At 47.1% G+C, this 27,327-nt stretch overlaps 1 non-coding gene and 1 pseudogene across 1 annotated transcript; both read left to right on the forward strand.

Moving 5' to 3' along the window:
• The first annotated feature begins 6,742 nt into the window (after positions 1-6,742).
• LOC126110061 (5S ribosomal RNA) lies at positions 6,743-6,860 on the forward strand (annotated as a pseudogene).
• An 11,566-nt stretch (positions 6,861-18,426) lies between these two features.
• On the forward strand, positions 18,427-18,501 carry Trnal-caa (transfer RNA leucine (anticodon CAA)). The gene has a single exon. It is a non-coding gene; the product is annotated as a tRNA-Leu (tRNA).
• The last annotated feature ends 8,826 nt before the right edge of the window (positions 18,502-27,327 follow it).

A 27,327-nucleotide genomic window follows, 5' to 3' on the forward strand; every position in this document is an offset into this window, starting at 1 on the left:
CGAGTGGCCTACCGGGACCATCCGACCGCCGTGTCATCCTTAGTGGAGGATGTGGATAGGAGGGGCGTGGGGTCAGCACACTGCTCTCCCAGCCGTTATGACGGTATTCTTGACCGAAGCCGCTACTATTCGGTCGAGAAGCTCCTCAATTGGCATCACGAGGTTGAGTGCACCCCGAAAAATGGCAACAGCGTATGGCTGCCTGGATGGTCACCCATCCAAGTGCCGACCACGCCCGACAGCGCTTAACTTCGGTGATCTCACGGGAACCAGTGTAGCCACTGCGGCAAGGCCGTTGCCCAGTGGCTACTAAAACATTTTAAAGAAAGCACCTTTTGTACTGGAGACCAAACAAATGGCGAAGGATAGCGGTTATTGTGAAGTAAATACCGGTATCGGCTGTAGCCGGTCGGTTTTTTTCCACCCCTCGGCTGTAGCCACACGCAGCTGTGCCGCGCTCCTGGGTGGGGGGCGCGTCACGCCGTACAGGAAGTGCCGCGCCTTCGACACTGCGTGTTGCCGCTGCAGCGCGGCTGACCTATTCATTTCTGCTTCTGAACTCCGTTCATCATAACAATATACCTGATCCAAACAAACGCAAACGCGATGATTGGTCAAAAGCCGTACCACACGTAACTGGTGCTGTTACGCCCTTGCAAGTACGTCCTACTCTGTATCAGACATATTATGAGTTTGACAGAGCACTGAAAGACCTAACTCGAAACAAGGCCCCGGGAGTAGACAACATTCGATTAGAACTACTGACAGCCTTGGGAGAGCCAGTCCTAACGAAACTCTACCATCTGGAGAGCAAGATGTATGAGACAGGCGAAATACCCTCAGACTTCAAGAAGAATATAATAATTCCAATCCCAAAGCAAGCAGATGTTGACAGATGTGAAAATTACCGAACTATCAGTTTAATAAGTCACAGCTGCAAAATATTTACGCGAATTCTTTACAGACGAATGGAAAACTGATAGAAGCGAACCTCGGGAATGGTCAGTTTGGTCTCTGTAGAAATGTTGGAACACGTGAGGCAATACTCACCCTACGGCTTATCTTAGAAGCTAGATTAAGAATAGGCAAACCTACGTTCCTAGCATTTGTGGACTTAGAGGAAGCTTTTGACAATGTTGACTGAAATACTCTCTTTCAAATTCTAAACGTGGTAGGGGTAAAATACAGGCAGCGAAAGGCTATTTACAATTTGTACAGAAACCACATGGCAGTTATAAGAGTCGAGGGACATGAAAGGGAAGCAGTGGTTGGGAAGGGAGTGAGACAGGGTTGTAGCCTCTCCCCGATACTATTCAATCTGTGTATTGAGCAACCAGTAAAGGACACGAAAGAAAAGTTCGTTTTTACGGCATGTAGACGAAGTTGTGTCATGGATTTTCCATTAGCGACCAGATACCAGGTCGGACGAGCGCTCGTCTCGAGGAGGTCATGGTGCACCGAACGCCAAACCATGGACCATGCGATCGTAGGATGTCGGCTTTCCACAACATTCCTAGTATGATTTCTCATCATTAGGTGGTAAACATCACGTGCGGTAGCGTTTCTGCTACTAGGAAAGTTGGCATGGACGTAACTGTATTCGATGAAAAAGGTCCTGACATAGGAGAGAGAGGAACAAATATGGGCTACTGCAACAGGTGCCACTGGAGAGGGAGGGGCCAGTTCGTCAATCAGGCTTTCCGATAATCCGGTTCGGCGGCGGGTCCACGACTTAACCATCCTACTTACATAAAGGGCAGCTGCTCTCGCTTGGACAAGGCCGAGGCTGCCGTCTCGAGGAGGAAGTGCCAGCATGTCGTAGCAGACTTTGAAGATTCGCGCTTACAAAATAGCTGATCGCCGCCTCCAGTCTGTGTGCCATTGCCTTTGGCATCGGTAAAATCTGTGCCAAATGGTGTAGTGGCGGAGCCAGGAGACTGTTAAGAAAATCCAACCTTTGTAACATGTCTAATGCCCGCAAGAGGTCGCCACGAACGTTCCTGCAGATAGCTCGAAGCAGGCGTTTATAGTTAAATGAGATCGTGCGCTGTGTATCACGCGTCAAGGTGATCCCCAGACATTTGAGCTTGTCCACTAATGGCAATGGACCACACTTTTTGCTGGAAGATCTCTACCGACGGACATAGCACCAGATTTCGTCAGGTTCACACGGCTTCCCGCAGCAGTCCCGTACTGGTTGATCCACGCCAGTGCCCCTCGCACTCCATCCTCCGATAGAACCGAAAACACCGCGTCATCTGCATATGGACAGCAGAAAGCATTCCCCCTCATTGTTATCCCTGTGAGCCGGCTCCTCAAACTATGTAGCAGCGTCTCAACGGCGATGGCGTGAAGAAGCACCGACATTCGTCATCCCTGATGGACTGATCGCATGATATTAATCTGGCCCGCCATATGGCCATGCTTGTACCCGTGGTCTAGGGGACGCCGGCACGGTAGCTCAGCGTGTTCGGTCAGAGGGTTAGCTGCCCTCTGTAATAAAAAAACTGAGTTAATCGATCAACAACGAACTTCAACGGATGTCTTACGACGTCCGCCCCGAGCAGATGCAACGAACAAAGGCGAACAAAATGAGATAAAAAAAAGGGGGGTAGCGTCTTTGATTCACAATCAAAACATCTTCGGTCCCGGGTTCGATCCCCGCCACTGCCTAAATTTTGATAAACAATCAGCATTGGCGGCCGAAGACTTACGGCATAAGAAGTCAGCCTCATTCTGCCAACGGCCTTGTCAAAGAGGGCGGAGGAGCGGATAGAGGTTCAGGGCACTCTCTTGTACTAGGGGTGGGAAATTGCCCCTAAAGGCGGAAGACTCAGCAATGATCAACGACATGAGGATGCAGAAGGCAATGGAAACCACTGCATTAAAGACACGTAATGTGTACCCACAGGTCATGTGGCCTGTAATTCAAGAAGTGTCATGATGATCTCTCCATTGGCAAAAGATACCGTAATAGTCCCCCATTCGGATCTCCGGGGGGGGGGGGGGGGGGACTGCCAAGGGGGAGGTTACCATGAGAAAAAGATTAAATAATCAGCGAAAGGATAACGTTCTACGAGTCGCGGCGTGGAATGTCAGAAGCTTGAACGTGGTAGGGAAACTAGAAAATCTGAAAAGTGAAATGCAAAGGCTCAATCTAGATATAGTAGGGGTCAGTGAAGTGAAGTGGAAGGAAGACAAGGATTTCTGGTCAGAAGAGTATCGGGTAATATTCACAGCAGCAGAAAATGGTATAACAGGAGTAGGATTCGTTATGAATAGGAAGGTAGGGCAGAGGGTGTGTTACTGTGAACAGTTAAGTGACTGGGTTGTTCTAATCAGAATCGACAGCAGACCAACACCGACAACGATAGTTCAGGTATACATGCCGACGTCGCAAGCTGAAGATGAACAGATATAGAAAGTGTATGAGGATATTGAAAGGGTAATGCAGTATGAGAAGGGGGCAAAAATCTAATAGTCATGGGCGACTGGAATGCAATTGTAGGGAAAGGAGTAGAAGAAAAGATTACAGGAGAATATGAGCTTGGGACAAGGAATGAAAGAGGAGAAAGACTAATTGAGTTCTGTAACAAGTTTCAGCTAGTAATAGCGAATACCCTGTTCAAGAATCACAAGAGGAGGAGGTATACTTGGAAAATGCCGGGAGATACGGGAAGATTTCAATTAGATTACATCATGGTCAGACAGAGATTCCGAAATCAGATACTAGATTGTAAGGCGTACCCAGGAGCAGATATAGACTCAGATCACAATATAGTAGTGATGAAGAGTAGGCTGAAGTTCAAGACATTAGTCAGGAAGAATCAATACGCAAAGAAGTGGGATACGGAAGTACTAAGGAATGACGAGATACGTTTGAAGTTCTCTAACGCTATAGATACAGCAATAAGGAATAGCGCAGTAGGCAGTACAGTTAATCAGGAACGGACACCTCTAAAAAGAGCCATCACAGAAGTTCGGAAGGAAAACATAGGTACAAAGAAGGTAGCTGCGAAGAAACCATGGGTAACAGAAGAAATACTTCAGTTGATTGATGAAAGGAGGAAGTACAAACATGTTCCGGGAAAATCAGGAATACAGAAATACAAGTCGCTGAGGAATGAAATAAATAGAAAATGCAGGGAAGCTAAGACGAAATGGATGCAGGAAAAATGTGAAGACATCAAAAAAGATATGATTGTCGGAAGGACAGACTCAGCATACAGGAAAGTCAAAACAACCTTTGGTGACATTAAAAGCAACGGTGGTAACATTAAGAGTGCAACGGGAATTCCACTGTAAATGCAGAGGAGAGAGCAGATAGGTGAAAAGAATACATTGAAAGCCTCTATGAGGGTGGAGATTTGTCTGATGTGATAGAAGAAGAAACAGGAGTCGATTTAGAAGAGATAGGGGATCCAGTATTAGAATCGGAATTTAAAAGAGCTTTGGAGGACTTACGGTCAAATAAGGCAGAAGGGATAGATAACATTCCATCAGAATTTCTAAAATCATTGGGGGAAGTGGCAACAAAATGACTATTCACGTTGGTGTGTAGAATATATGAGTCTGGCGATATACCATCTGACTTTCGGAAAAGCATCATCCACACAATTCCGAAGACGGCAAGAACTGACAAGCGCGAGAATTATCGCACAATCAGCTTAACAGCTCATGCATCGAAGCTGCTTACAACAATAATATACAGAAGAATGGAAAAGAAAATTGAGAATGCGCTAGGTGACGATCAGTTTGGCTTTAGGAAAAGTAAAGGGACGAGAGAGGCAATTCTGACGTTACGGCTAATAATGGAAGCAAGGCTAAAGAAAAAGGATTCATAGGATTTGTCGACCTGGAAAAAGCGTTCGACAATATAAAATGGTGCAAACTGTTCTAGATTCTGAAAAAATAGGGGTAAGCTATAGGGAGAGACGGGTCATATACAATATGTACAACAACCAAGAGGGAATAATAAGAGTGGACGATCAAGAACGAAGTGCTCGTATTAAGAAGGGTGTAAGACAAGACTGTAGCCCTTCGGCCCTACTCTTCAATCTGTACATCGAGGAAGCAATGACGGAAATAAAAGAAAGGTTCAGGAGTGGAATTAAAATACAAGGTCAAAGGATATCAATGATACGATTCGCTGATGACGTTGCTATCCTGAGGGAAAGTGAAGAAGAATTAAATGATCTGCTGGGCGGAATGAACAGTCTAATGAGTACACAGTATGGTTTGAGAGTAAATCGGAGAAAGACGAAGGTAATGAGATGTAGTAGAAATGAGAACAGCGAGAAACTTAACATCAGGATTGATGGTCACGAAATCAATGAAGTTAAGGAATTCTGCTACCTAGGCAGTAAAATAACCAATGACGGACGAAGCAAGGAGGACATCAAAAGCAGACTCGCTATGGCAAAAAAGGCATTTCTGGCCAACAGAAGTCTACTAATATCAAATACCGGCCTTAATTTGAGGAAGAAATTTCTGAGGATGTACATCTGGAGTACAGCATTGTATGGTAGTGAAACATGGACTGTGGGAAAACCGGAACAGAAGAGAATTGAAGCATTTGAGATGTGGTGCTATAGACGAATGTTGAAAATTAGGTGGACTGATAAGGTAAGGAATGAGGAGGTTCTACGCAGAATCGGAGAGGAAAGGAATATGTGGGAAACACTGATAAGGAGAAGGGACAGGATAATAGGACATCTGCTAAGACATGAGGGAATGACTTCCATGGTACTAGAGGGAGCTGTAGAGGGCAAAAACTGTAGAGGAAGGCAGAGATTGGAATACGTCAAGCAAATAGTTGAGGACGTAGGTTGCAAGTGCTACTCTGAGATGAAGAGGTTATCACAGGAAAGGAATTTTTGGCGGGCCGCATCAAACCAGTCAGTAGAGTGATGACCATAAAAAAAAAAAAAAAAAAAAAATCCATTGACCAGCACTCGCGATGTGGCATCTCAGGTGAGTCGTAAGACGACGTGTGTAAATCTGTGCGGCAGGCCATCTGCCGGATTACATTTTCTAGAAAGTCATGACTCTATCAAACGCATGATCGCTGTCGCTAAAGCACCGTGACTGCGTCAGGTTGCAGCCAGAGCTATGAAGTCACGGTAGTCGCTAAGCGCTGTCTCAATGTTACTCTCAACACCGAAGTGCATTTGATCCACAGAGGTGGTCCGAGGGACGTGGCGCCGAAGGCGAGCTGCAAGAATCCGGGTAAAAATCCCAAAATGTCGCAATGTAACATGGTTAGCGGCTGATAATGTCCAACTCCCCGACGTCCCGATGGTTTGGGGACCGGGCCGAGTTTCATCAGTTCTTCATACATCGCAGTCCAGCCTGAAGCCATGATGTCGTGGAATGTGCAGTAAAACTTCAGCGGAAAGTCGTCAGGATCTGGGACTTCGTTTGCCTCGCTCATATATGAGCATCAGCGACGTCATCAGCCGTAATTGGGGCAGTGAGAATCCCCGCGGCAGCCTCATCAGGGGTTCCTGTCAACGAATGCCTCTGGTATTCTGGTCCTCTGCTGCATAGAACGGTTCGTAGTAATCCACACAGGCGTCTGCAATATCATTCTGGGCGATCACCTGGCATGGCGAGACCGCTGCTTCTCTCGTATAATATGATGCATGGACAAAGGTCCTCGCAGTACCCAATCGTGACATCTTGCCCATACTATTGTGCCCTCAAGGCGGTGATGCATAAGCGAAATTATCTTCCCCAAATGGGCAACGGCCTTGCCGCAGTGGCTACACTGGTTCCCGTGAGATCACCAAAGTTAAGCGCTGTCGGGCGTGGTCGGCACTTGGATGGGTGACCATCCGAGCCGCCACGCGCTGTTGCCATTTTTCGAGGTGCGCTCGGCCTCGTGATGCCAATTGAGGAGCTACTCGACCGAACAGTAGCGGCGTCGGTCAAGAATACCATCATAACGACCAGGAGGGCGGTGTGCTGACCCCACGCCCCTCCTATCCGCATCCACTGAGGATGACACGGTGGTCGGATGGTCCCGATTGGCCACTTGTGGCCTGTAGATGGAGTGTTTTAATCTGTTAAAGTCTAACCAGTAGTATTCCACAATATGTCGTTGTCTGTCACGACCATAATTCATCTCAAATTACTTAAACCAGGCTTGGTGCAATTGAGCCACCACCAGTTGTTGAAGGATACGCTGGAAGGCGTCTCACCAATTGTTCCACGTCGTCTACGAGACGCTCCTATCAATTATGGAAGGTGCCACTTCTCACTTTCAGCTTGAGGAACCGCGTGACCGCTACGGTCACAGGTTTGAATCCTGCCTCAGGCATGGGTGTGTGTGATGTCCTTAGGTTAGTTAGGTTTAAGTAGTTCTAAGTTCTGGGGGACTGATGACTTCAGATGTTAAGTCCCATAGTGCTCAGAGCCATTTCAACCATCAGCTTGACGAAGAAAACAGTGGAGAGCATAGTGAACACGTCTCGCGCCAGTGTCGAGACATTTAGCAAGCGATGTCAAGTTGCTTTTTATGGGTTTTTGGCCCCAGGACAATTAAAAACCTATGTTACCCAGCCTCAGTCGTACGTCCTTGCTGTGGTGGATAGGCTTACGCTGGTATTACACTATCAAATTGCTTTGTCCAATATCTTTGTCCAAAATCTTTGTCAAAGAAATTTGATGGTAAAATAGAGAACTTTTTTGACAAATGTCAAATATTTGATCAAATCTAGGGCCTCGCTGTGGATTTGATCAAAGGAGTCGTTTGTCTTCTGTTCATTGCAGTGTGACATGTTACCACGTGCAGCGCTAGCATCGCTGCAGCGTTCTGTCGTCTGTAGTGTTTTTATAAACATTACCGATAAATACAACTAGTGTGTACCGACAACTACAAAATTAGTAGAGATGTATGAAGCTGATGAGACGCTTTACAACGTGAGGCACCCTGAATACAAAGATAGATTAAGAAGATTGGAGACCTAACCTCACCTCTCTCTCTCTCCTGTAGCAAGGAATCGGAGCCTGTCTTCTGCAGATGTAGCAGTTATTAAGTGAGTAGTGTGCTTTGTGATATGAGGATACACTTCACTGAGCACATACTGAAATGTATGCTCATCCATTCTTAAGTTATTGATGTACGACTTGACGTCCTCCACTAGAAGCTCACGTAACACGGGTTTTGTTGAATACTTTTATCGTGTCGTCGTAAAACACACGGCTTCACTCAGGTGCAAAAAAAAAAAAAAAAAAAAAATTGAAAATGTTCAAATGTGTGTGAAATCATATGGGAGTTAACTGCTAAGGTCATCAGTCCCTAAGCTTACACACTACTTAACCTAAATTATCGTAAGGACAAACACACACACCCATGCCCGAGGGAGGACTCGAACCTCTGCCGGGACCAGCCACACAGTCCATGACTGCAGCGCCTGAGACCGCTCGGCTAATCCCGCGCGGCCCACCCAGGTACGTCTCCTTTCCCCCCCCCCCCCCCCCCCCGCTTCCCTACGGCACGTGCACACAGTACAATTGTGGTACATGCAGCTGCTGTTGACAACAAGTTGTTGTTGTCAGCCATCTTGAACTTTGACGAAAAATATTATGACAGTGTAATACCTCTTTTTAACGCCACGTCAAAGATCAAAAAATGTCTCTGAGAACTATGGGACTTATATTCTGAGGTTCATCAGTTCCCTAGAACTTCGAACTACTTAAACGTAACTAACCTAAGGACATCACACACATCCATGGCCGAGGCAGGATTCGAACCTGCAACCGTAGCGGTCGCGCGGTTCCAGACTGTAGCGCCTAGAACCGCTCGGCCACTTAAGCCGGCCGTCAACGGTCTTTGTGAAATATATTTGACGAATATTTGATCACATCTTTGATCAAATGTTGGACAAAGACATCTGTTAGTGTGATACCGGCCTTAATTAGCTAACAGTGCCAGAATTGTTGACTCCGAACTTGTACAGTCATGCATACTGAATGGTACGGATGGAATAGTATGCAACTCAAACCTCAGGCGTCGTATTGCGCTTTATTTGTGATTTGTAGCCGACCCTGTGTACATTAAGAGGATTACACCGCCATCTGTTGGTAACATTTTAGTTAATATTTCATGACATTTCCCCTTGTATCAGTAATATGCTGTTCAGATGTGACGTCATTCTGAGGAACGGTTCTCTTTTTACAGCGTTTTGAAACTGCGACTTAAATTATGTACACCCTGATCATTTGATTAGAAAACGAAGAGTGAAATGAATATCTGGCTGTTTATTTCAGAATACTTGCAGTATTCGCTGTTACAGACATTTAGCTGTTTGAGAAGAGGAGTGGAGGGCACGTGCTCACTACGCCCATTCCGTTTGCTGTTGACGCGTGACGCAGCTGCACACGACGCAGCAGCCAATCAGAGCGCCGTGACGTAGCGCGGCGTGACGTGGCGCAGCGCGGAGGGTGCGCGCATGCGCAGTGGAGCGGCGTCCGCCCGCCAACACGCAGGCAGGCAGCCAGGCGGTATCGACTATCGACGCGGCGCGGCCCCTCCCTGCGCCCTCGCCGTGACCTTGACCCTGACCTTGGCCGTGAGCGCGTCTCCGCTCGCCTATAAATACCCAGCAGTTCCGGGCGCGCTCACATTCAGTGCCAGTCAAAGATAACGCCCCAACGAAAATCATCAAGCCACACACCGAAAGAATCCCACAAAGGATACTAAATACCATCAAAGACAAGAGGCAGATGTACAAATTATTCAAGAGAACAGGCTGTAGCCAATACAAACAAGAATGGAATCAACTGAACGCCCTAATCAAACGTCAGCTCCAAGAATACAGATCGGAAAGATGGACAGAAGCTTGCCGACACCTCACTTACACACAAGGCACTAAGTTCTGGCAAACTTTCAAACGGATTGGCGGCCTTACACACACGGCCGAGCCCCCTCTACTTTACAAAGACACCATCACCACAAATGACAAGGAAAAGGCAGATATTTTCAAATCAGTCCTAGAAGAGACATATCAGCACCCAACAAATGCATACTTCGACGCAGACCACGAGGAACACGTAAACAAAAACATGGCCGCAACGCTCATGACACCAAAAGTCCCAACAGTAGAAGAGGCCAAACTTACGAATGTCATCACACCAGAAGAGATAGAAAATCCTTACAAAAAGGTCCCAACAACGCATCTACATCTACATCCATACTCCGCAAGCCACCTGACGGTGTGTGGCGGAGGCTACCCTATCGGTTCTCCCTTCTATTCCAGTCTCGTATTGTTCGTGGAAAGAAGGATTGGCGGTATGCCTCTCTGTGTGCTCTAATCTCTCTGATTTTATCCTCATGGTCTCTTCGCGAGATATACGTAGGAAGGAGCAATATACTGCTTGACTCCTCGGTGAAGGTATGTTCTCGAAACTTCAACAAAAGCCCGTACCGAGCTACTGAACGTCTCTCCTGCAGAGTCTTCCACTGGAGTTTATCTATCATCTCCGTAACGCTTTCGCGATTACTAAATGATCCTGTAACGAAGCACTGTACACTAAAGCCCATTAAAATTGCTACACCACGAAAATGGCTCGCTACAGACGCGTAATTTAACCGACAGGAAGAAGATGCTGTGATATGCAAATGATTAGCTTTTCAGAGCATTCACACAAGGTTGGCGCCGGTGGCGACACCTACAACGTGCTGACATGAGGAAAGTTTCCAACCGATTTCTCATACACAAAAAGCAGTTGACCGGCGTTGCCTGGTGAAACGTTGTTGTGATGCCTCGTGTGAGGAGGAGAAATGCGTACCAACACGTTTCCGACTTCGATAAACGTCGGATTGTAGCCTATCGCGATTGCGGTTTGTCGTATCGCGGCATTGCTGCTCGCGTTGGTCGAGATACAATGACTGTTAGCAGAATATGGAATCGGTGGGTCCAGGAGCGAATACGCAAAGCCGTGCTGGATCCCAACGACCTGGTATCACTAGCAGTCGAGATGACAGGCATCTTATCCGCATGGCTTTAACGGATCGTGCAGCCACGTCTCGATACCTGAGTCAACAGATGGGGACGTTTGCAAGACAACAACCATCTGCACGAACAGTTCGACGAAGTTTGCAGCAGTACGGACTATCAGCTCGGAGACTGTGGCTACAGTTACCCTTGACGCTGCATCACAGACAGGAGCGCCCGCGATGGTGTACTCGACGACGAACCTGGGTGCACGAATGGCAAAACGTCATTTTTCCGGATGAATCTAGGTTCTGTTTACAGCATCATGATGGTCGCATCCGTGTTTGGCGACATCGCGGTGAACGCACATTGGAAGCATGTATTCGTCATTGCCATACTCGCGTATCACCCGGCGTGATGGTATGGGGTGCCATTGGTTGCACATCTCGGTCACCTCTTGTTCGCATTGACGGCACTTTGAACAGTGGACGTTACGTTTGAGATGTGTTACGCCCGGTGGCTCTACCCTTCATTCGATCCCTGCGAAACCCTACATTTCAGCAGGATAACGCACGACCGCATGTTGCAGGTCCTGTATGGGCCTTTCTGGATACAGAAAATGTTCGAATGCTGCCCTGGCTAGCACATTCTCCAGATTTCTCACCAACTGAAAACGTCTGGTCAATGGTGGCCGAGCAACTGGCTCGTCACAATACGCCAGTCCCTACTTTTGATGAACTGTGGTATCATGTTGAAGCTGAATGGGCAGCTGTACCTGTACACGGCATCCAAGCTCTGTTTGACTCAATGCCCAGGCGTGTCAAGGCCGTTATTACGGCCAGAGGTGGTTGTTCTGGGTACTGATTCCTCAGGATCTAAGCACCCAAATTCCGTGTAATGTAAACACATGTCTGTTCTAGTATAATACATTTGTCGAATGAATACCCGTTTATCATCTGCATTTCTTCTTGGTGTAGCAATTTTAATGACCAGTAGTGTAATAGCCTGCCACTGTAGCAGCAGTAACCGATCTAATACCTGCGCCAGACACTTGTTTTATATAGGTGTTGCCGACTGCATTGACACCTTCTACCTGTTTCCGTATCTCTGTATTTGAATACGCTTGACTGTACCAGTTTCTTTGGCGCTTCATTGTAATATTATGCATATAATCACGCATAATGACGGGCGATTTCTTGGAAAAATTCAACCACTCCAGAACTTATTTGGCGATAATTCTGTAATGTTCTACGCATTTTATTTTCGGAAGATCGTAAGACGCCAAAAATCTTGTCTCCCCACGTGACACGCATTCGCAACACGGCGGTTAGGACCACGGGCTAGCGCTGAGATCTCTCAGGCGTTAACATCATCGTGACACGTTTTCAGGTAGACTCACTTAAATAGTTTCCTCTGACCTCGCACACGTCGTTCGCCCACTAGATAAGTCGGAGCAACACTCGTTTGACCTTACGACTACTATAGTGGTCATAAGGACTGCGGTTTCTGCCCGTCAAATCTGGCGCCTCAGTACTGCCTGCCGGAGCGCGCTCACGTTTGCGCGTCTATCTCGTCGTGTTATACGCAGAATCCTCCTCGGACATCGATGGCGACATCGTACCAGCGTTTTAAGTTGCCGCCTTTAAAGTGCCCAGCATTCAGATCCGTAAAGCAGCACGGGAATCACAACCGAATTCCATACTAGCATTCTCGTTGCAGCACTGAAATTGTGGTTGTCAGCCAGCCGGGGTGGCCGAGCGGCTCTAGACGCTACAGTCTGGAACTGCGCGGCCGCTACGGTCGCAGGTTCGAATCCTGCCTCGGGCATGGATGTGTGTGGTGTCCTTAGGTTAGTTAGGTTTAAGTAGGTCTAAGTTCTAGGGGACTGATGACCTCAGATGTTGAGTCCCATTGTGCTCAGAGCCATTTGAACCATTTTTTTGTGGTTGTCACGCACTCGAGGTATTAGCCTGCCGAACGTTGCTCCACTACTCAGTCTCCAGATCTATAGTATTAACTGAAAGAGGAAAAAGAGATGAAAATTCTACATCAACGAAACGAGTTATTCTCCATAACAATTCCACCAGAATGATAGTTCTTCACTTGACGCCGATACAACCTGAGACACTCTAAGTGATCAAAAGTATGCGGACGCCTCCAGAAACATACGTTTTTCATATTAGGTGCATTCTGCTGCCACCTACTGCCAGGTACTCAGTAGTCATTAGACATCGTGAGAGAGCAGAATGGGGCGCTCCGCGGAACTCACGGACTTCGAACGTGGTCAGGTGATTTGGTGTCACTTGTCTCATTCGGATTGAGAGATGTGCACTGTAAGCACACTTCAGGTTCTAAGCGCCTTACGTCACGCGCTTCCGTTACTTTCGTTCTACACCCATCACTGATAACTAGAGGCATCTGTTTTTCGCAAAGCGCGAAATCGCGAAATTTTCACGAAATTTTACACATTTTTCTGAAAACGCGAAACTATTTACTTTTAAGCCAAATCGGGAAATAATTGAAGAAACTTTGCAAAATCTCGTCATTTGAACTTAACTGCGGAAATTCGATTGGAGTTATGGTAATACAGTCTGGATATCGACTGTACACCATTTCGATATGTATAATATATCGAGTATTCGAAAGACATTCTACAATGTTCTGGATGTTCTGGCGGTGTATTCAGTATTGCGTGTTGGAAATCGTTGTGGATCGCCGGTGCATTGAGTGTGGTATTTTGTGTTGTGTTGTACTGTTACAGATGATTAATATGGTAGTGACAGTTTTCGACCGAGAAAAGGAATTTTCGTCCGAAGGATTTTATGTTTTCGACAAAAGTAGGAAGATACTGGCTGTCTCTGAGCACTATGGGACTTAACATCTGAGGTCATCAGTCCCCTAGAACTTAGAACTACTTAAACCTAACTAACCTAACGACATCACACACATCCATGCCCGAGGCCATTCATTTTATCGACTACTCGAGCTTTCATTGAGGCTAACATTCCGATGGAAAAAGTTGATCATCCGAAGCTGAGAAAATGGATGAACAAATACATACCAGGTTTGTGCAAAGCTGTAGTGGAGGCTTTGTGTATCCCAGTCAGTAATGTTGATAGTGAGAGATCAATTTCTAGATACTGCAACATAATGTCTGACAGGAGAACAGCTCTGACTCCCAGTAATATGGAAGTCATTGTATCCTTGGCTTTCTCGGGCTGACTTGTGTGTTGTGTCCATAGACTAGGACAGGATAAATGTTTTCCAAACTTTCATGATTTATAAGTTTTATGCTTTTTCAATTTACGTAAAATAAAAGATTTTTCACTGCAAATGTGCCATAAATGTATTTCCTGTACCTTTTACTACTGAAAAGTGGAAATAAAATTTAACGAAATTATTGACGAAATGGAAAAAAACTAGCGAAAAATATACCGAAATAACTTTTTAAAAATGACGAAATCGGGCAAAAATTTTCTCCACAAACAGGTGCCTCTACTGATAAGTGTCGACACGAAACAAACGAGGCGCGTAGCGCTCGCGTTAGTATCACGGCGTATTACGGCTCGTTCACGGTGAATGGAAGCGAACAGGTGGGAACAGGCATTCGCAAACAATTAGCCTGCGGTCTGTGCCATTCCCTGTACCTGTCAAAGAGCGTTTACACCGCAGGAAGAGTAGACGAGAGAACGAGTACAGCCTGCCGAACCCACGAACGCCACGTAAACATTACGCTGACGCAACGGCGAGAGCGATGAGTCAGTGAGAACACGTCTGCACTCTACAGCGCTGACAAGAATACGACAAAATCAGAGCCGCGATACGAAACGCTCGTTTTCAGAGAAAATCGTTTTGGACACGTAGCGAAAGAAGTACACAGGTGTTTGAAGTTGTACGTGAACGTGTACTTGAGACTCGTGCAGGTAGTGCATCCGATGCCGAGCTGTGGATTGAGCTTTCCTTCACACTTCTAGTGCGTAACTTCGGATATAGTCGGCTGCCGCTTCTCTATAGGTTCTCATTACAGTATATACACTCATGCTCATAAATCAAGGATAATTGCAGAATGTGGTGGCACACTACGTGGCACTACACAAAACTGGCGCTAATAGCATAGCCACACAGGGAACACACACGACACGGGTCTGTAAGTCCACGGTATTGGTGATAAGTTGAGAAAACCGTCCGGAAACACAAGTGCTACAAAACGCAACTGTTCTTGTGCATGTACCCCGACATCAATATGGGATACGATCACCATGCACACGTACACAGGCTGTGTTGTGGGTTGGCATACTCTGGATCTGGTGGTCGAGCAGCTGCTGGGGTATAGCCTCCCATTCTTACACCAGTGGCTCCTGAGGTGTACTAGGGGTTTGAAGACTTGCAGCGATACGTCGACCGAGAGCATCCCAGACGTGCTCGATGGGGTTTAGGTCTGGAGAATAGGCAGGCCACTCCATTCACCTGGTATCTTCTGTTTCAAGGTACACCTCCACGATGGCAGCTCCATGGGGCCGTGCGTTATCATCCATCAGGAGGAAGGTGGGACCCACTGCACCCCTGAAAAGGCGGACATACTGGTGCAAAATGACGTCCCGATACACCTGACGTGTTACAGTTCAAAAAATGGCTCTGAGCACTATGGGAATTAACATCTATGGTTGTTACAGTTCCTCTGTCAAAGACATGCAGGGGTGTACGTACACCAATCATAATCCCACCCCACACCATCAAACCACGACCTCCATACAGGTCCCTTTCAAGGACATTAAGTTGGTAGCTGGTTCCTGGTTCACGCCAGACGAAAACCCGACGAAAATCACTGTTCAGACTATACCTGGACTCGTCCGTGAACATAACCTGGGACCACTGTTCCAATGACCATGTTCTGTGTTCTTGACACCAGGCTTTACGAGCTCTCCTGTGACCAGGGGTCAGTGGAATACACCTTGCACGGCTCTGGGCGAATAAACCATGTCTGTTCAGTCGTCTGTAGACTGTATGTCTGGAGACAACTGTTCCAGTGTTTGCAGTAAGGTCCAGAGCAAGGCTACCTGCAGTACTCCGTGGCCGTTTACGGGCACTAATGGTGAGATATCGGTCTTCTTGTGGTGTTGTACACTGTGGACGTCTCGTACCGCAGCGCCTGGACACATTTCCTGTGTGCTGGAATCGTTGCCATAATCTTGAGACCACACTTTGTGGCACACGGACGGCCTGTGCTACGACCTGCTGTGTTTGACCAGCCTCCAGTCGCCCTAGTATTCTACCCCTCATAACGTCGCCAACATGTGTTCTTTGAGCCGTTTTCAACACACAGTCACCATTAGCACGTCTGAAAATGTCTGCACACTTACCCATTGCGCCGTACTCTGACATCCACCAGAATGCGTATATGGGCTGCTACCAGTGCCACCGTGCGACGACCGCAGGTCAAATGCACCGCTTGGTCATCCCCCGAGGTGATCTAAACCCACAAACCGCCCACCAGAGCGTTGTTTCACCATGTATCAGCATTATCCTTAACTTATGAGCATGAGTGTATTTCGACTGGCTTGAAGGTACAGAGTGTTCTGAACAACATGTTGGCCAGCAGAGCTATTGAAGTGCACTTAAATGACAACGTAAGCAGACCTTACAAACTGAATTATAGATTACCACAAGGATCGATTCTTGCCCCATTGCTGTTGAACATATAGGGTGTTCCACTCAAACCACCCTGATTTCAAAGACCCAGGAAAAAAACACACAGTAGATACGACAATGAAAAATGCACCACATTGTAGAGCATCTCAAAGACTTTATTTATTTATCGTCAATACACCTCCACATGTGAACCATTCGTAACACGAAGAATATCGAGTCTATATTAAGTTTCTTGCCAAGTTCTTTGTAACATTTCCTCTGTTATTGTTGCAATCGCATTAGTGATACAATGTTGCAATGTAGGAATATCATCCACTTTGGTCAAATACACAAGGTCCTTCATGAATCGCCACATAAAGAAACCAAGCGGCGTAATATCAGGTGAACGTGGTGGCCAGGCAATGGGTCCTCCGCGTCCAATCCAATGATTGGGAAATTTCCTATCCAGGAACTTGCGAACAGCCGTTCACCAATGCGGTGGAGTTCCATCTTGTTGAAAAATGATGTTGGGTTGCAAGTCATGTATCTGAGGGTAGACAAACTGCTCCAACATGTCCAGATACCCTGAGCCATTTACTGTTTGTTCTGCAAGGAAGAATTGTCCAATAGTCCTGTCGTGCATTAGCCCACACCAGACGTTTAGTTTAGGGCTATCACGAACATGTTCAATGACAACATGCGGATTTTGCGATCCCCAAATCCGAACATTATGCCTATTAACCCTTCATGATAGATGAAAGGTTGCCTCATCTGAGAAGAAACATCTTTCTAGGAAGCTGGCATCCATATCAATACCCTTCAGCATATCCGCAGCAAATTGTTGTCAGCGTGGTTTGTCGTTCGGCGTAGATGTTGCAGATTTTGCACTTTGTAAGCATGCATACGAAGACGCTGGTGAGCTACACGATGCAATGTTGATCGAGGTACATTAAGTTGCCTAGATGCTTGACGAATTGACTTATGTGGGCTTCTGAGAAATCATTGATGTCCTCCATGGTCTCTGAAACTCTGTAATGTGCACTGCCAGAATGTTTCAGAACACTTTCTGTTGCCAGAAACTTCTTTTACCATTCACATCAGATGGATCACATTCATACACACGACGATAATTTCTTTGCACAGTAATCGGCGATTTTGTTTCTGCAGACCACACTACTGCTTGCGCATACTGCAGTGGAGTCGCCATTTTCAAATGTGTGTGAGTTCTTAAGGGACCAAACTGCGGAGTTCATCGGTCCCTAGACTTACACACTACATAAACCAACCTTTGCTAACAACAACACACACACACATGCCCTAGGGAGAATTCGAATCTCCTGCAGGAAGGGCCACACAGTGACATGGCGCCTCTAACCGTGCAACCACTCCACACGTCGTCGCCATTTTCACTTCATGCGACCATGCTGCACTCTGGAGACGATACTTGGCACTTCTGACGCGGGAATATAAATTCCAGAATGAGAGCTTCTGTAAAGTTTGGAAGGTAGGAGACGAGGTACTGGCAGAAGTAAAGCTGTGAGTACCGGACGTGAGTCGTGCTTCAGTAGCTCAGTTGGTAGAGCACTTGCCCGCGAAAGGCAAAGGTCCCGAGTTCGAGTCTCGGTCGGGCACACAGTTTTAATCTGCCAGGAAGTTTCATATCAGCGCACACTCCGCTGCAGAGTGAAAATCTCATTCTGGAAACATCCCCCAGGCTGTGGTTAAGCCATGTCTCCGCAATATCCTTTCTTTCAGGAGTGCTAGTTCTGCAAGGTTCGCAGGAGAGCTTCTGTAAAGTTTGGAAGGTAGGAGATTAGGTACTGGCAGAAGTAAAGCTGTGAGTACCGGACGTGAGTCGTGCTTCGGTAGCTCAGTTGGTAGAGCACTTGCCCGCAAAAGGCAAAGGTCCCGAGTTCGAGTCTCGGTCGGGCACACAGTTTTAATCTGCCAGGAAGTTTCGGAATATAAATTGTTTAATATGCTCTACAATGTGGTACATTTTTCGTTGTCGTATCTACTGTGGCTTTTCTCTCGTGGGTCCGCGAAATCAGGGAGGTTTGAGTGGGACACCCTGTTCACTGCGGATTTACTAGCTACTACTGCTAGAAAGTTTATATGCGCTGGCGACCTTGCACTGACAGCCGAGTCCAATGATTTCGCAGCAGCAGAAACCGCACTCACAGAAGACCTTCAGAGACTCAACAAGTTCTTCAAAACCTGGAGACTGACCCCAAACATAACGAAAACAGATATCAGCAGCTTCCATCTGAGCAACAGACAAGTCAACTATATTCTTCAGGTTCAATATCGTGGCCACCTGCTGACGTCCAGTCCTCACCCTAAATATCTAGGAGTTATTCTGGATCGATCCTTGACCTACAGCGCACATGTAAACAAAACGTCTGCTAAAATCAAAAGCCATAACAACATTGTACACGAACTCGCAGGAATAGGTTGGGGTCTCACTGCATCGACTCTCAGAACTACAGCACTTGCCCTAGTATACCCATTAGCTGAATACTACAGCCCAGTATGGCTTAACAGTGCCTAGACAAAGAAGGTAGAAGGTAGACGACCAGCTGAGTGACACAGTGAGGATTATACCAGGCACCATCCAGTCCTCAGAAGTGGCTACCGCTGCTCTCTAACATCCCACCTCCTCATCTCCGAAGATCATTAGCACTGAAGAAAGAATGGCATAAGTGCTGTGACAACCCTCTCTTACGAATACGTAAAGACTGTCTACATGAAGATCTCAGGCTGAAATCTCGGAACCCTTCTTGGATTCTAGAAACGAAGCTGGCCCAAGATCAGTGTAGAGTAAGTCAAGCATGGCACAGCGACTGGCTGTCTTCAAACCCAGACTGATCTGGATCAGATCCAACCAAGCAAACTCCTGGTTTCAACCAACCCAGGAAAATCTGGACAATCGCAGGGATCGAATGAACGGTAGAACCACGGCTCGTAACACATCTGAAATGTAACATCCACTGTTGAAAGGGTCGTCAATGCGAACAAGAGGTGACCGAGACGTGTAACCAATAGCATCCCAGACCACCACGCCGGGTGATACGCCAGTATGGTGATGACGAATACACGCTTCCAATGTGCGTTCACCGTGATGTCACCAAACACGGATGCGACCGTCATGATGCTGTAAACAGAAACTGGATTCATCCGAAAAAATGACGTTTTGCCATTCGTGCACCCAGGTTCGTCGTCGAGTACACCATCGCAGGCGCTCCTGTCTGTGATGCAGCGTCAAGGGTAACCGCAGCCATGGTCTCCGAGCTGATTGTCGATGCTGCTGCAAACGTCGTCGAACTGTTCGTGCAGATGGTTGTTGTCTTGCAAACGTCCCCATCTGTTGAGTCAAGGATCGACACGCGGCTGCACGATCCGTTACAGCCATGCGGGTAAGATGCCTGTCATCTCGACTGCTAGTGACACGAGGCCGTTGGGATCCAGCACGGCGTTCCGAATTACCCTCCTGAACCCACCGTTTCCATATTCTGCTAACAGTCATTGGATCTCGACCAACGCGAGCAGCAATGTCGCGATACGGTAAACCGCAGTCGCGATAGGCTACAATCCGACCTTTATCAAAGTCGGAAACGTGATGGTACGCATTTCTCCTCCTTACACGAGGCATCACAACAACGTTTCACCAGGAACGCCGGTCAACTGCTGTTTGTGTATGAGAAATCGGTTGGAAACTTCCCTCATGTCAGCACGTTGTAGGTGTCGCCACCGGCGTCAACCTTGTGTGAATGCTCTGAAAAGCTAATTATTTGCATATCACAGCGTCTTCTTCCTGTCGGTTAAATTTCGCGTCTGTAGCGCGCCATCTTCGTGGTGTAGCAATTTTAATGGCCAGTAGTGTATTTTCGTGCCGTAGCACTTGGGGGCTCGAACCAAACCATTCAAACTTCAAATGCCCAGTACAGTCATACCACAAACATTTGCAAAACATTTAAGGGAAAATAATCATAAACCTACTATTAGTAGGAGAGGTATGAAAATAGAATTAATAAAAACGACATGTATTAACACTACCAGGAAATTACGACCTATACAAAACAAAAGCTGAAAGGACAATACCACTAAAGGACCAAGTGAATATGACAAACTGCTCACTGTTTACATTGATTGGCTGATCACAAAATCTAACTTTCGTCCCAACAACATAAACAAATAAAAAGAAGAAAAGAAAAGCACACACACACAAAACTTACACTAGCACGCATATACACTCCTGGAAATGGAAAAAAGAACACATTGACACCGGTGTGTCAGACCCACCATACTTGCTCCGGACACTGCGAGAGGGGTGTACAAGCAATGATCACACGCACGGCACAGCGGACACACCAGGAACCGCGGTGTTGGCCGTCGAATGGCGCTAGCTGCGCAGCATTTGTGCACCGCCGCCGTCAGTGTCAGCCAGTTTGCCGTGGCATACGGAGCTCCATCGCAGTCTTTAACACTGGTAGCATGCCGCGACAGCGTGGACGTGAACCGTATGTGCAGTTGACGGACTTTGAGCGAGGGCGTATAGTGGGCATGCGGGAGGCCGGGTGGACGTACCGCCGAATTGCTCAACACGTGGGGCGTGAGGTCTCCACAGTACATCGATGTTGTCGCCAGTGGTCGGCGGAAGGTGCACGTGCCCGTCGACCTGGGACCGGACCTCGTATGCACGCCAAGACCGTAGGATCCTACGCAGTGCCGTAGGGGACCGCACCGCCACTTCCCAGCAAATTAGGGACACTGTTGCTCCTGGGGTATCGGCGAGGACCATTCGCAACCGTCTCCATGAAGCTGGGCTACGGTCCCGCACACCGTTAGGCCGTCTTCCGCTCACGCCCCAACATCGTGCAGCCCGCCTCCAGTGGTGTCGCGACAGGCGTGAATGGAGGGACGAATGGAGACGTGTCGTCTTCAGCGATGAGAGTCGCTTCTGCCTTGGTGCCAATGATGGTCGTATGCGTGTTTGGCGCCGTGCAGGTGAGCGCCACAATCAGGACTGCATACGACCGAGGCACACAGGGCCAACACCCGGCATCATGGTGTGGGGAGCGATCTCCTACACTGGCCGTACACCACTGGTGATCGTCGAGGGGACACTGAATAGTGCACGGTACATCCAAACCGTCATCGAACCCATCGTTCTACCATTCCTAGATCGGCAAGGGAACTTGCTGTTCCAACAGGACAATGCACGTCCGCATGTATCCCGTGCCACCCAACGTGCTCTAGAAGGTGTAAGTCAACTACCCTGGCCAGCAAGATCTCCGGATCTGTCCCCCATTGAGCATGTTTGGGACTGGATGAAGCGTCGTCTCACGCGGTCTGCACGTCCAGCACGAACGCTGGTCCAACTGAGGCGCCAGGTGGAAATGGCGTGGCAAGCCGTTCCACAGGACTACATCCAGCATCTCTACGATCGTCTCCATGGGAGAATAGCAGCCTGCATTGCTGCGAAAGGTGGATATACACTGTACTAGTGCCGACATTGTGCATGCTCTGTTGCCTGTGTCTATGTGCCTGTGGTTCTGTCAGTGTGATCATGTGATGTATCTGACCCCAGGAATGTGTCAATAAAGTTTCCCCTTCCTGGGACAATGAATTCACGGTGTTCTTATTTCAATTTCCAGGAGTGTAGTTACAGGAAAAACAGTGGAAAGCAAACTTGAGAAATTTGGCAACACTTACAGAAACAAATGACACTGTACACACAATGTCTTTACGGTAAGCAGCCATCCATCTTCTCATACAGTGTTGAAGTTTTTTCGTATATGCAAGTTCCATGCTTAATTTGTAAATTGTTGACAAAGACAACTCACTCCTGAAAGAGAGAGATAGCACTCTTTTACGTATGTAACACCGAGTATTAGAGATAATAGCACTCCGTCTTCAGGCCACAAGTGGCCCATCGGGACCACCTGATCGCCGTGTCATCCTCATGTGAGGATGCGGATAGGAGGGGCGTGTGGTCAGCACACCGCTCTCCCGGTCGTTATGATGGTTTTCTTTGACCGGAGCCGCTACTATTCGGTCGAGTAGCTCCTCAGTTGACATCACGAGGCTGAGTGCACCCCGAAAAATGGCAGCAGCGCATGGCGGCCTGGATGGTCATCCATCCAAGCGCCGGCCACGCCCGACAGCGCTTAACTTCGGTGATCTCTCGGGAACCAGTGTATCCACCGCGGCAAGGCCGTTGCCTAATAGAGATAATACTTCCACTAAATTAATAAGCAAGTCGCAGAAGGCGAAAAAAGAAAATTCGGACATGGCAAGACGCGAACGTGTTACTTACTGCACGCTTATAGTCGCGGTACGACGATAAACTTAACGGAAGCTTTGGCCTTCTGATGTACAAGGAACTTTGACCTCATGAACGTTTTAACCGCCAATACGCCATTACCTGACTTTCGATTACAGCAAATCGTACCAAGATGACTGGAATACTCTCTTTCAAATACTGAAGGTGGCAGGGGTCAAATACAGGGAGCGAAAGGCTATTTACAATTTGTACTGAAACCAGGTGGCAGTTACAAGAGTCGAGGGGCATGAAAGGTGTTGTGTCTAGACAAGACAGTCTAGACACAAAGCGAGGAAACCGAAAGGGCACGCGTCAACTCACGCCGACTGGCGTGAAGTCTGGAACAGGATACGTAATGAATGCTATAAAGAAAAGTACGTGGCTGCTGTGATACTTAACTTTTAATCCATCATTTTTATACAGCGTTCTTGATGATACAAGTGAGACTCTCTATAGAAATGGTTAATGGCGCCTTGCTAGGTCGTAGCCATGGACTTAGCTGAAGGCTATTCTAACTATCTCTCGGCAAATGAGAGAAAGGCTTCGTCAGTGTAGTCGCTAGCAATGTCGTCGTACAACTGGGGCCGAGTGCTCGTACGTCTCTCTAGACCTGCCGTGTGGTGGCGCTCGGTCTGCAATTACTGGCAGTGGCGACACGCGGGTCCGACATGTACTAATGGACCGCGGCCGATTTAAAGCTACCAACTAGCAAGTGTGGTGTCTGGCGGTGACACCACAAAAGGGAAGCAGTGGTTGGGAAGGGAGTGAGACAGAGTTGTAGCCTCTCCCCTATGTTATTCAATCTGTATATTGAGCAAGCAGTAAAGGAAACAAGAGAAAAATTTGGAGTAGAAATTAAGATCCATAGGGAAGAAATAAAAATTTTGAGGTTTGTCGACGACAAGGACCTGGAAGAGCAGTTGAATGGAATGGACAGTCTCTTGAAAGGAGGATATAAGATGAACATCAACAAAAGCAAAATGAGGAAAATGCAATGTAGTGGAGGAGAAGATTAGTATTTAACGTCCCGTCGACAACGAGGTCATTAGAGACGGAGAGCAAGCTCGGGTGAGGGAAGAACGGGGAAGGAATTCGGCCGTGCCCTTTCAAAGAAACCATCCTGGAATGTAGTGGAATTAAATGAGGTGATGGTGAGGGAATTAGATTAGGAAATGAGACACTTAGAGTAGTAGATGAGTTTTGCTATTTGGGAAACAAAATAACTGATGAATGTTGAAGTAGGGAGGACATAAAATGCAGACTGACTAGGGAAGGAAAACCGTTTCTGAAGAAAAGAAATTTGTTAACTTCGAGTATAGATTTAAGTGCCAGAAAGTCTTTTTCTGAAAGTGGAGTGTAGCCATGTATGGAAGTGAAACATGGAGGATAAATAGTTTAGGCAAGAAGAGAATAGAAGCTTTCGAAATGTGGTACCACAGAAGAATGCTGAAGAGTAGGTGGGTAGATCAGGTAGTTAATGAGGAGGCACTGAACAGAAGTGGGGAGAGGAGGAATTTGTAGCACAACTTGACTAGAAGAATCGATCGGTTGTTAGACACGTTCTGAGGCATCAAGGGACCCCCAATTTAGTATTGGAGGGCAGCGTGAAGGGTAAAAATCGTAGAGGAAGACAGAGGCATGAATACACTAAACAGATTCAGGAGGATGTAGGTTGCAATAGTTACTCGGAGAGGAAGTGGCTTGCATAGGATAGAGTAGCGTGGAGAGCTGCATCTCTGGACTGAAGACGACGACAACAACAACAACAACAACCAAGATGACATGCTTTTACAAGTAATCAATTTATAATTGCCTTAAAATAGGCAAGTTACGATACGAAAACCAGCAGTTACGGAATTCAGTATTGTGTCCACATCATGATATCTCCCCACGTCTAACGCTAACGAAAGCAAAGGGAACTTCACAGCAGACATAAACATAGCCAAAGCCTTGCAGACAAACAAAAATTACGCGAAGCGAAATGTAGTGTGAGGAGGGCTATGCGAGAGGTGTTCAATGAATTCGAAAGTAAAATTCTATGTACTGACTTGGCAGAAAATCCTAAGATATTTTGGTCTTATGTCAACATCAGATAAGGAGCACCAACAACGACGTTTGTCTATATACACTAATGGGTTAAAAATAAAAGGGGGTGGGCATTACTTGTTGAACGATCCTCGTATTTCGCTCGAAGCAGTGGTTTACCAGCTATTTAACATCAACATCATCTTGGACAGTTTCCAGCCACTGGCTGGGTCTGTCGGGAACACAAGCCTCTCCATCGTGTTCAGTCTTTCCACCATTCCCCCTCTTCCACCTTCGTCCAGTTCTCTCCTCTTCTCATCACACATTCCTTCACTCCCTTCACCCATCTATCCCTTGGTCTTCCTCTGGGCCTCTTCCCCTCCAGTTGCAGATCAAACATCCTCTTTGGAATTCTTCCCTCATCCATTCTCTTCATGTGTCCATACCACTGCAGTCTTGATTTTTCTATCCTGTCCTGTACTGGTTCCTCCTTTAGTCTTTCCCTCACATACACATTTCGCAATCTGTCTCGTCTTGTTACTTTTGAATGTGCCCCCCCCACACACACACACCCTCAAGAGGGTGGGTATTTAGGACGTCGTTCATGACGCTGCCGCACTACCACTGCACAAAGATCTGCAGCTACACGGATATTTTCGCCAGTTTTCCTTCGTTGACTGAACTACTGGGAAAGGAATCGGTTGCGCAAGGTTACGTCGGCTGCGCTACAACTGGGGGCGTCCCTCTCTGTCTCTCTCTGTGCGTGCGCGTGCTACGGCCGGTATCGATCAGAGCGTCCATTCAGAGCAGAGGGTGTGCCCGCCACCCCCTGGCTGCCTTGCGTTCGCAGCAGACGCGTGTCGCAGGTCTGGTGTCTTCGCAAGACTCGGTGCGCACGTGACGTCATCCTGGCGTGCCACGCAGCTATCAAAGACCGGAGCAACTGCGATCGTCTTCCAATCTCAGCTGATCCATTGTGGGTATGGGACAGCAACCGGTTAAATAGTTACCAAGTAAAATCGCCAAACGGCCGTATACGGCTTTTTGGCGATTTTCCTTAGTAAAAAGCTATCGACATCTACATCCATACTCCGCAAGCCACCTGACGGTGTGTGGCGGAAGGTACTTTAATTACCTCTATCGGTTCTCCTTTCTATTCCAGTCTCATATTGTTCGTGGAAAGAAAGATTGTCGGTATGCCTCTGTGTGGGCTCTAATCTCTCTGATTTTATCCTCATGGTCTCTTCGCGAGATATACGTAGGAGGGAGCAATATACTTCTTGATTCCTCGGTGAAGTTATGTTCTCGAAACTTCAACAAACGACCGTACCGAGCTACTGAGCGTCTCTCCTGCAGAGTCTTCCACTGGAGTTTATCTATCATCTCCGTAATGCTTTCGCGATTACTAAATAATCCTGTAACGTAGCGCGCTGCTCTCCGTTGGATCTTCTCTATCTCTTCTATCAACCGTATCTGGTACGGATCCCACACTGCCGAGCAGTATTCAAGCAGTGGGCGAACAAGCGTACTGCAACCTACTTCCTTTGTTTTCGGATTGCATTTCCTTAGGATTCTTCAAATGAATCTCAGTCTGGCATCTGCTTTACCGACGATCTACTTTATATGGTCATTCCATTTTAAATCACTCCTAATGCCTACTCCCAGATAATTTATGGAATTAACTGCTTCCAGCTGCTGACCTGCTATATTGTAGCTAAATGATAAGGGATCTATCTTTCTGTGTATTCGCTGCATGTTACACTTGTCTACATTGAGATTCAATTGCCATTCCCTGCACCATGCGTCAATCCGTTGCAGATGCTCCTGCATTTCAGTACAATTTTCGATTGTTTCAACCTCTCGATATACTACAGCATCATCCACAAAAGCCTCAGTGAACTTCAGATGTTATCCACAAGATCATTTATGTATATTCTGAACAGCAACGGTCCTACGACACTCCCCTGCGGCACACCTGAAATCACTCTTACTTCGGAAGACTTCTCTCCATTGAGAATGGCATGCTGCGTTCTATTATCTAGGAAGTCTTCAGCCAATCACACAATTGGTCTGGTAGTCCATGTGCTCTTACTTTGTTCGTTAATCGACTGTGGGGAACTGTATCAAACTCCTTGCGGAATCAGGAAACATGCCATCTACCTGCGAACCCGTGTCTATGGCCCTCTGAGTCTCGTGGACGAATAGCGCGAGCTGGGTTTCACACGACCGTCTTTTTCGAAACCCATACTGATTCCTACAAAGTAGATTTCTAGTCTCCAGAAAAGTCATTATACACGAACATAATACGTGTTCCAAAATCGACGTTAGAAATATAGGTGTATACTTCTGCACATCTGTTCGACATCCCTTCTTGAAAACGGGGATGAGCTGTGCCCTTTTCCAATCTTT

The sequence above is a fragment of the Schistocerca cancellata genome, chromosome 12 (assembly GCF_023864275.1).
Source record: "Schistocerca cancellata isolate TAMUIC-IGC-003103 chromosome 12, iqSchCanc2.1, whole genome shotgun sequence".
Taxonomy (NCBI): Eukaryota; Metazoa; Arthropoda; class Insecta; order Orthoptera; family Acrididae; genus Schistocerca; species Schistocerca cancellata.